Source organism: Nuphar pumila, chromosome 6 (assembly GCF_984573655.1).
Source record: "Nuphar pumila chromosome 6, dmNupPumi1.hap1.1, whole genome shotgun sequence".
Classification (NCBI taxonomy): Eukaryota; Viridiplantae; Streptophyta; class Magnoliopsida; order Nymphaeales; family Nymphaeaceae; genus Nuphar; species Nuphar pumila.
This window is the reverse complement of record NC_143254.1, coordinates 128,937,906-128,947,780: the sequence shown is the minus strand read 5'-3', so window position 1 is coordinate 128,947,780 and position 9,875 is coordinate 128,937,906. Positions and strand designations below refer to the sequence as shown.

The 9,875-nt window shown below is 38.6% G+C and overlaps 1 pseudogene across 1 annotated transcript; it reads left to right on the top strand.

The window, feature by feature from the left end:
• Window positions 1-5,298: 5,298 nt before the first annotated feature.
• On the top strand, window positions 5,299-9,466 carry LOC149836186 (vacuolar protein sorting-associated protein 2 homolog 1-like; annotated as a pseudogene). Its single transcript, XR_016432402.1, has 4 exons — window positions 5,299-5,416; window positions 8,337-8,444; window positions 8,767-9,013; window positions 9,107-9,466. The product of XR_016432402.1 is annotated as a vacuolar protein sorting-associated protein 2 homolog 1-like (transcript).
• The last annotated feature ends 409 nt before the right edge of the window (window positions 9,467-9,875 follow it).

The following is a 9,875-nucleotide window of genomic DNA, read 5'->3' as shown; positions in this document are numbered from 1 at the left end:
CTTTTGGTAGGGGATCAGTAACAAACGTAAGCACACATAAATAATTTTTTTCAAGAATTTTCAACCAGAATTTAAATGTGAAATAATAAATGGACTAGGCATGGATTTAAAAAAAAACTATAAATATCAACAAGAGCTAGACTAAATGAAAAAAATAATCATAAGTCTATGAAATAAACTAAACATGGGGCCTATAGACACAAAAATTTATATGATAATGATAAGAAAACATAAGATCACCAGGGAGATATGCTCGAATTTTTATATTGGCTATTGAGATAAAAGGTCTCATCCATGGAATGGATGAATCATTTCATCTGATAGCTCTTGTTACGAAAGACCATCCTTTCATACTTTTTAAAATCGTAAAAGCTATCTTTCATCAACGTGAATCCAGTTTTGGACTGGTTTCTGTGTTGATGCCTACAAAACATTACTCAAGGATCTCCCTTTCAACGAATTACGAAGGTCAATATTACACGACCTATGCGAAATAAATATAGAGGATGAAAACAAGGGTTGATCTTACCTTAGAGACCCTGCTGCAATGGAGGTGTTTAGCTGGAGGTGGGCATCAAAGTGGATGCTAGTAGACTGCTGCAGGGTGTTTGCTGCGGGTTGGTGTGGCTTGGAGCCAAGGGAAGATGGTGCTAGAGGAAGAGAGAGAGAATAAGAGAGATGGGAAGAGGTGAGAGAGAAGGGGGCAGCCATGTGATAGTCTTTTCCTTTTTGTTTTATTGAAACCAAAACCTAGGTTTTGATAGAATAGGGCTAAAGTTTTTAAAAAAGGGCTAATGAGAGAGGGGCTGGTTTACGTGAATGGGCCTCCTTATGGTGGCTGGACAATAGAGAAGGGAAAGAAAGAATGAAAGAAAAGGGAAGAAAGAAGGAAAGAAAGGGATGAAGAAGAAAAAGGAAAGAAAGAAGAGAAAGAGGGAAGGAAGAAAGAAAAGAAGAGAAGAGAAGAGAAGGGTGATACATGAGTGGGCTGGACCAAGGAGAGAAAGGAAGGAAGGAAGAAAGAAAAGAAGAAAAGAGAAGGAAGAAAGGAAAGAAAGAAAGGAAAAAAAGGAAGAATAAAAGGAAAAGAAGAAGGAAGAAACGAAAGAAGGAGAAGGAAGGAAAACGAAGAAAAAAAAGGAAAGAAGAAGAAATGGGGCTAGAGGCTTGGTCGACTACCTTGGTGGGTCCCACAGGATGAATAAAATAAAACTAAAAATGAAAATAAAAATAAAATAAAAAAATGATTATAAGGAAAGAATTTTTTTTTAAATGAAAAGGTAGATGTGAATGAAGGAGCCATCTTAGAGTGGGCTCACTTTCCAAATTTGAAATTCATTTTGAGAATCATAAGGGTAGAATAGTCTTTTTAGAAAATTTCTGGACAAAACGAGCTATTTTTGGCAGTTTTTGAAATGAGCTCGGAATTTGAAGTTCAATACCTCGTTGCAAAGCAAATCCAGTTTAGAATTTAAAAATTTGAGTTTGAAAGAAATCAAAATTATTTTTCTCGAGAAAATATTTCCAAATTTAGAATCCTGGGGGTAAAAATGTTAATTTTGGAAACCCAGGGTTTTAAATTGATTTCTGAAAACTTTTAAAACTCAATCTGGATTGGAATTTTCAAAATTAGAGTTCTGGATCCCAAAAATGAAATGGAATGTGATGAAATGTTATGAAATGACATAAAATGATGAAAAATGGCATGAAATGTTATGCGAAATGCAGACCCTGAATGAAGAATTTTGGATATTGGACTTTGACTGACACCTGTAACAGTTCAAAAGTGTTAAAATTGATAAAATTTGCAAAATGATTTGAGAAATGGTTTTCGGGTTCTACCGGGCCAAAGTGACACTGAAAATTGGGGTTTGAACTGATTTGAACTAAAATGACCTGGATTGAGCTGGGTTTTAGGGTTTCAAAACTTGAACAGACTGACAAGACACTGACTCGACTGAACTCCCAGACTGAATTATCAAGAAAAGCTGTCATTTTTAGAGAAATGGTCACTAGAGTGAAGTAAATTACGAACCAGCGCTAGGTTTGAGCTAAAACAAAGGTCAGCAATACTGAGATGAACTAAAATTGAAGCTCAGATACTAGCTCAACTGACTAGACTCAACTCAATTTCAGCTAAATGAGCTGATATTGGCTAAAATGGACTACTGGACACTTAGAAATGGTTTTAAACTAAAACTGGAGCACTTGAACTTCTGGTGAGCTCAAGCTAGACTCTGAGGAATATGACTGATTGACTCAGAGACAATTAGCTTGGATTTGAGTGAGAAATGAGCTCATTTTTGAAGAAATGATCCCATTTTGGCAGGAATGGTCAGAAATGGAAACAGTATGTTCATCATGAGCTCAGGTGAGCTAGAAATGACTGGCATTCTAACTATTCTGAACTGACCAATGAGCTTGGTTGACTCCGACTGACTGGGGTTCGGGATGACCTAGGGGTAAAATGGTAATTTTCCTAATAAAAGTGGGTAAAATGGTAATTTTCTGACACAAACTTGGGGTTGGACTCCTACACTGACCTAACAGGGTTGGCAGTGCGCGAGGAGTGTGTTTGAAAATGGATGAGAAAAATTCTGGTGTTTACATCCAACCGATCGCTGTTGAACCAAAAGGGATGGACCATTTTGGTCCTTCCTCTATTGGTTTCTTTTTACTGGATGCCCTTAGGTTTCCTTGTGATTGCTCTTGCCGGAAGTCGATCGGTGATCAGTGATGGTGGTCTGGGCATCTGGTTACCCTAGCCAACCTCCGGCGATCAAGGAGAAGCACCCAGGAAAGGTTTTAGGCCAGCAATTCATACAAGGTTTTGATCTCCATCGTTGAGTCGTGCTGGGTTCAGCCTCTAGCTGGGTTGCGTCGACGTCGGTCTTCATCAGGGTGTTGCCGAACCGAATTTTGTGACAGTCGGGTGGTGCCAGATTGTTTTTTTTTTTTTGGCCATCAGGAGGCTCCGAGAGGTGTTCAGGTTTCACAAAAGGTGCCAAACTCAGTCCGGCCTTCTAGGTGGCTCCAAGTCAAATTAGGCCTTTTGGGTGGTGCCAAACCAGATTTCGGGCCTTCTGGGTGGTGCGAGGTCAATTTAAGCCCTCTGCGGGGGGGCATCAGGCTGCGCTTTGCATTCTAGTTATGCTCAGGCCACGACAACATTGGGAGACCTTATAGGGTCGGTTCAGCCTTTTCAGTAGACCGTCACAGCTTTTTCCAGCAAGTTGGTTTTGGCTATCCGTACCAGGCCGGTACGGCCATTAGGCATGGGATGGATTGGTAGCCATTAACCTGGAAAGTTGCCTTGGCCGATTCACTCACCTGTACAAGAGTAGTTTAGCTGTTGTTCTTGGGTCGGTTGGGTCATATGGTTCTAGCCTTCTCGATCATAAGGTATTGGCCCAGTTCGGCCTTTAGTCGAACGGACCAGGGTTGGCTCAACATTCAGCCAAGCCTGGACTGACTTATTTATCGGTTCGGGGGCAGCTGACCTAGTCCAACCCCATTTGGCTGTGAGAACTGAACCAAGTTATGCATTATCCTTGTGCAAGTCGGGCCTATATGGATTGGTCAACACACGAGCAAGGTTTGTAGAGTCTGACCCGATTAAGATAGAACCTACTTTGGGATCTGCAAATGGGTACCTTTTGGCAATTTTTTTTTCTTATTCACATTAACCTCCATCGCATCGGGCTTGCATTACATTCATTACAGTAGTGTTATCATTCCTATGTATATCAGCATCATCTGCAAATTTTAGTTTTAACTGGATTCCACTCTTCTGAAGTTGGAAATATTCAGTTGGCTGGCTGATGTACATTTTGTTTGCACACTCTACCTTGACAGTTACTTCCCTGTGGACAGGAAATATAATTCTACAAATTGTTAGTCGTTGTGGAGAAGCACCATGTGCTAATCTATGAATTAGAACAATACATGATGGATTCGCTTGTCTTAGGATGATTTTAGGAAACTCCTGTTTCCTAAACCTATTCTGTAAAATAATTTTGTGAGGATTACAGTCTTTTTATATGTTTCACGGTTTATGGCTGCCAAAATTTCTTGCTATTTCCTCCAAGATGGCTCAAGTTGTCCTGAGGCTGAAGCCATTTGGTGCATGTGCCTCTCGTAGAGTTTGCTTTTTGACATCGACTGGTGAAAATTTAGTTAATCTCTCTGAAGATGAGAATTCCTGCCCCTCCCTTAGCTGTTGCTGCTGAAATCAGTTTGCAGAAATTGATTTGCTGATGGTAGCTCATTTGAATCACCTACTGCTTATCACCACTTCATTACCTGCACATTACATCATTCATCTGCACTTCAGTTTGCAACCAGTCATAGTCATGGATTGTTCCTTCTGTCATCGGCTGAGGAGTCCTTCATCCAGCATTTCAGTTTCAGCATAGTGTAGCATATCAATTTTAACATTTGCATTTTCCATTGTGCATGTGTATAAGCATTTCCGCCTTAGCATACGATATGCATTTGCAGTTATGCATAACATATGCATTTTCCATTTTGGCAGCATATGCATCTTCACTTTAGTTTATGCATGTCTCTATTGGCATAAGCATTGCACTTAGGCAAATGTATATCATTTCTTCATAAGCATAAGCATTGCACTTAGGCAAATGCATATGCATTTCTTCATAAGCATAAGCATTGCACTTAGGCAAATGCATATGCATTTCTCCATTAACATAAGCATTGCACTTATGCAAATGCATATGCATTTCTTCATAAGCATAAGCATTGCACTTAGGCAAATGCATATGTATTTCTTCATTAGCATAAGCATTGCACTTATACAAATGCATATGCATTTCTTCATTAGCATAAGCATTGCACTTAGGCAAATGCATATACATCTCATTCATGCATAGGCATTGCATCTTCGCATATGTATATGTATTTTCCAATAAAGCATAGGCATAATCATACGTATGTTAGTTTTAACATAGCATTTTCAATTTCTTTCTGTATTTTGCATTTCTGTTGCCTTGTGCTATCGCGTGTTTGCAGGAAACATGGACCACCCTGATTTCTTGTACTAGATTAGGAAATTTCAATATTCAGTTTCAATTCAAGATTTGGTTGGCAACGATAGAGGCAATGTGGACGAATTGCATTAATGAATCATGAATTTGAATGACAGGATTCTATTCGTGGCTATCCTTGTATCGAGTCCATAATTGCTGCTACCTTTTCTTGTTTTCCGTCAAGAATTAGGAAAGAATGTGTGTGTGTGACGTTGACTATGGATAGGTTGGGTTTTGCATAGAGATTCTTCGGGAAAACAAGAGAATGATAGACAAATCAATTCGGGAGATTGAGCATGAGAGGCAGAGTTTGCAGATGCAAGAGGAAGTTAATTGCTGATGTAAAGAAAACAGCAAAGCAAGGGCAAATAGTACTCAGTTTTATTATAATTGTTTCAAGGTATTACAGTTGCTTATGATATCTTCATATGTGTAGAATAACACATTTGCCTTTTAGACCGAAAATTTTGTTTTTGACAGTAAATATGCACGGCACATGGATCAACATTTAGTTCTTAATGTTCGCTGTGATAAGATGGCCATGAAATCCATCTGATTGCTCCTTGTTCGTATTTTTGCAAATACCTTTGAGACAGCACAACTGCAAATGCCATTGTTGAGAATGAGGGAGGCTCAGTTTGTTGTTTTCTTTTATCTCTGTTTTGTGCCATCTTTTGGCCTTTGGGTTGGAGGTTTTCACTTGTGACAGCTGGACTCTTGTTTTACAGGAGGGCTGGATCTTGCCACTATCTTTAACCAACTCAGGGTGAATGACTATAACTTACATGTCTGACATTTTATCATAATTGGAAGAGACTGATAAAGGAGGAGGGTTGCGGTAGGCCAGTGACAGCCAGCATAAAAACTTAGTCACACCCTATGAATATGAACCACTGTTTTGGTTCATATCGCCGACCCCAATTGTTTTGGGATGAAGGCGTAGTAAAGAAGAAGAAGAAGACTGATAAATTAGTTGATTTTCACATATCCTGGGAGACCAGGGAATCACAACTTGTTTCAAGAAGTTTAAGACTTTTTTTTTTGTTTTTTTTGGGCCTGAAATTTTTGTTAGGTTGGCTTTAGATTAATCATTTTTCGACGATTCATCTGAAATGGCCGGCACAAGGCCTCAAGAGTTTGTTCAGCCAAAATTTTGGACAATCCTGATGATACTCTTATCTGGACGTGATTGCAAGTTTTAGGAAATGGTGGTACTGCCAGCTACTATACTGCCAAAATAATATGCTATTTTTCTTTTTCTTAAACATTAAAAAGAGGTTTGGTTTGGTCGTGGTCAGTCTTATCCATTTCTTTTTACTTTAGAACTTTCTATTACTTTTTGCTTCTACTCATTTTTGTAGAATAAGTAACGCTATGCTACATGAAAAAAATAAGGTTATGTCAATGGCTTTATATCAGTCACATACTGCATTGTTACTGCTGCATTGTATCTTCATATTTACTATTCTTAATGGAAACCCTAATAAAATGGTTGTATCCTTTATCCTGTAGTGGTATCTGCATGAGATATTTATGATAAGAAATTTCCTGGATTTTAGGGCATGCTCTCTCATGAAGGTGAGAGAATGATTCTCATTTGCCCCATTTTCACATTCAAGCAAATGTGAGAGAACACGACAATGAGGCTCTAAATCATATTTAGGGCTGTTTTACTCACTTCTCATGCAATTTCTGAATACATTGTCCAGCATGTGATTTGGAAACATGTGATTTTGAATTATTTAAGATGGAATGACATGTGATTGGGGTTTACATGAGATGCAAGCAAACATGCCCTTAGACCTTGAAATTTTCTCGCAAAGTGATTACAGATTTAAGCAGCTGTACTTATGGTCATCTTGAGTTCATTCTTTTGAAACTTCTGAGATTATTCATGTGATACATAGGAAAGTGTTGATGTTCAACTGCTGATGTATAACACTGGTGCTGATTAGGTATGGGTTGACAACAGGTCAGGCTCATGGACCTAACGGGCATGATGTGGGGCAGGCATCTGGCAACAGGCTTGGCCAGCTCAGTCAACAGCCCCTCAACCCATCAAATTAACAAGCCAGGCTAGCCCATTGCTCATCCCCTGATTACGGATTCTTCATAAATGAGATGAAATGTCAGTGGTTGCTAAAACATGGATCAGAGAACTACTTATGTAGGTGTCATGACATAAGTCCTCACAGAATTACATGTTGGGTTAAATGCCAACTGTAAGTGTAATCAGTTACTAATTGCATGAAACATCTCTGCCCTAACCTCTTTCGAGTTTCTTAATTCTGGTGATTATAACTGAAAACCCATTTGGCATTCCACAGGTGCATGGTTTTGAATTCATCTTGGACGGTCGTAGTATTTTGCAGTGAAGGATAATGAAAGGGATAGAGTAGCATGCTTGTTGCTTATCAATTTTTGATGTGCTTTGAGCTTTTACATTTCAAAAACAAACAAGAAAAGGTGATTGCAAATGTGCCAGGATTTATTGCAAATGAACTGTGTATGGACCATGTGTTTGGGAGATGATTTAGCAGTGAGTTCATCCACTAAATTATGGAAATTTGGTTAAGGATTTTGGTTTAAAGTTTTTACATGATTTTTTTCAAAATGCCAAATGATTTGATTTATAGTTATTCAACATCTCTCTGTATGGTTTTATTTATTTGAAAAGGGACATCTAATAAATAAAACTATATACCAAGTTATGTAGATTCTTCTACATGCGAGTATAAGTGGAAAAGAAATAAGAGCATTGGTTAGTACTTGGTAGCAGTCTGTGAGTTGTGATGCTCTCTTGAAGTTTTGTATGTGTGAGTACCTGTTCTGAACTTGAAGCAATACAAATGTATTAGGAGGGAAGTGGATTACTGCTAGGTGTGTGCTGACTGGCTATTGCATAGAAAAATGAAGGTTGAAGTATCCCAAGTTTCTAAAGTACCTCTACACCTGTATCATGATGTTATGGTTATCAAGCTGATGCTTATTAGAATAGAAACATCTGGGCGTATCATTTCCACTTTCCTTGAATACTATCTTTTCCGTAGTTTTTGAAGTTTAGTTTATACAAGATATTTTAATGCATTCACATACATATTATCTGTTTGAAAATAATGTAAATGTTTTTGTCTTAAACTCAATGATGCACAGTCATTGGAATAATCTCATTGTATTTGAGTCCTTACTTCCACCTTTCAATATGTCATTACATTATCTCAACATGGTGTATGTGAATGGAATTTTGTATTTGTTTCTATTTTATGCATTAGCATGAATTTTCTTTTCATGGGTGCTGTAAAAGTAATGGCAAAGGACCTTATTAGGACAAGGCATCAAATCACAAAATTCTATGCACTCAAATGACAGCTCCAAGGTGTATCTCTCAGAATGCAGGTCAGTCTGATCTCTCTCTCTCTCTCTCTCTCTCTCTCTCTCTCTCTCTCTCTCTCTCTAAGACATGCACATGCAATTTCTCCCATACCTCTCTCTCTCTCTGAAAGACACATACACAGGCAATTCCTCCCATACAAATTACACATGCATGTAAATGCTCTGAGTTTCTTATTTAAGGACACAATGAGTGGATGCTTTCATAATTGGTTTCAATTATGCTACTGAAATTTCAATCGTATTAAAACAAAATGAAATATTATGTGCTGATGGAGAGCCAAATGCCTTAAACTGATTTAATACTGAACTTGTTCCATATCTTCAGACATTAAAATCAACACAAGCGATGGGGGAGGCTATGAAAGGCGTTACCAAGGCTATGGCGCAAATGAACCTGCCTGCAATGCAAAGGATAATGCAAGAGTTTGAGAGACAGTGAAAAGATGGAGATGATAACAGAGGTGATGAACGATGCCATTGATGATGCTTTGGAAGGAGATGAAGAAGATGAAGAAACAGAAGAGCCTGTCAGCCAGGTACTAGATGAGATAGGAATTGGCATTGGCTCACAGGTAAAAGATTTTTCTTGTTTGTATATTTTTTTATGAAATTTTGGTCTACTGATTTCTTCATTTGAGAATTGAGATAAATGTGTATTGTTGCAGCTGGTCAAAGCTCCATCATCAGCCGTGGCTGCTCCAGCTGGAGCAACCAAAGTTGCCCAGGCTGAATCACTAGCCAGTGAAGATGGCGGTATCGACAGTGAATTGCAGGCTAGGCTAGATAATCTGAGGAAAATGTAATATTGCCTCTGTACATGAAAAAGATGAAAACATGGGGCTTGTTGTATTCCATGCTCATATCCTTGTATTTTGTTCGTCTGTTTTTTTTTCTTAATAGGCTAACCCCCTACAGGTTGCCAATTCACCACACAAAACTATGTAGTGCTAGAGACAAGTATGGACCAGGTTGTGAAATTCAAGAATTTGGTGTGTGCTGCTATGGAATAAAAGTATGTTTTCTGATTTTAATAGTCTTGTGTTTGAGGCCCACAAGGGCTCCACCTTCCTGGTTAGGGGCGACCATGGTTTGTCTCCGGACATGGAACCACAATGGTTCTAATGTGCATCTCTTACTTCAACATCAAAGTTGGGTATACTCACTGGTGCGCAGTGGGATCACAATCACAAGGATTTTACCAATAAGAGGCCTGCTCATTTGCAGCCAATGAGGGAGTTTTTTTTCTCTTGACCTAGTCTAAAAAACAAAAAGAACTGTGTTTGTCTATCTGTTTGTGGTTTATATTTGTGTAACTGCTTTTGAGAAAATTTGTTGTTTTCTGTGAGTAGTGCATGTGAATGATGTAGGTTCCGCTCTCCTCCAGAGCCCATGTGACATTGAGGCAGCTAACTGAAAGAAGGCTTACAATAATAA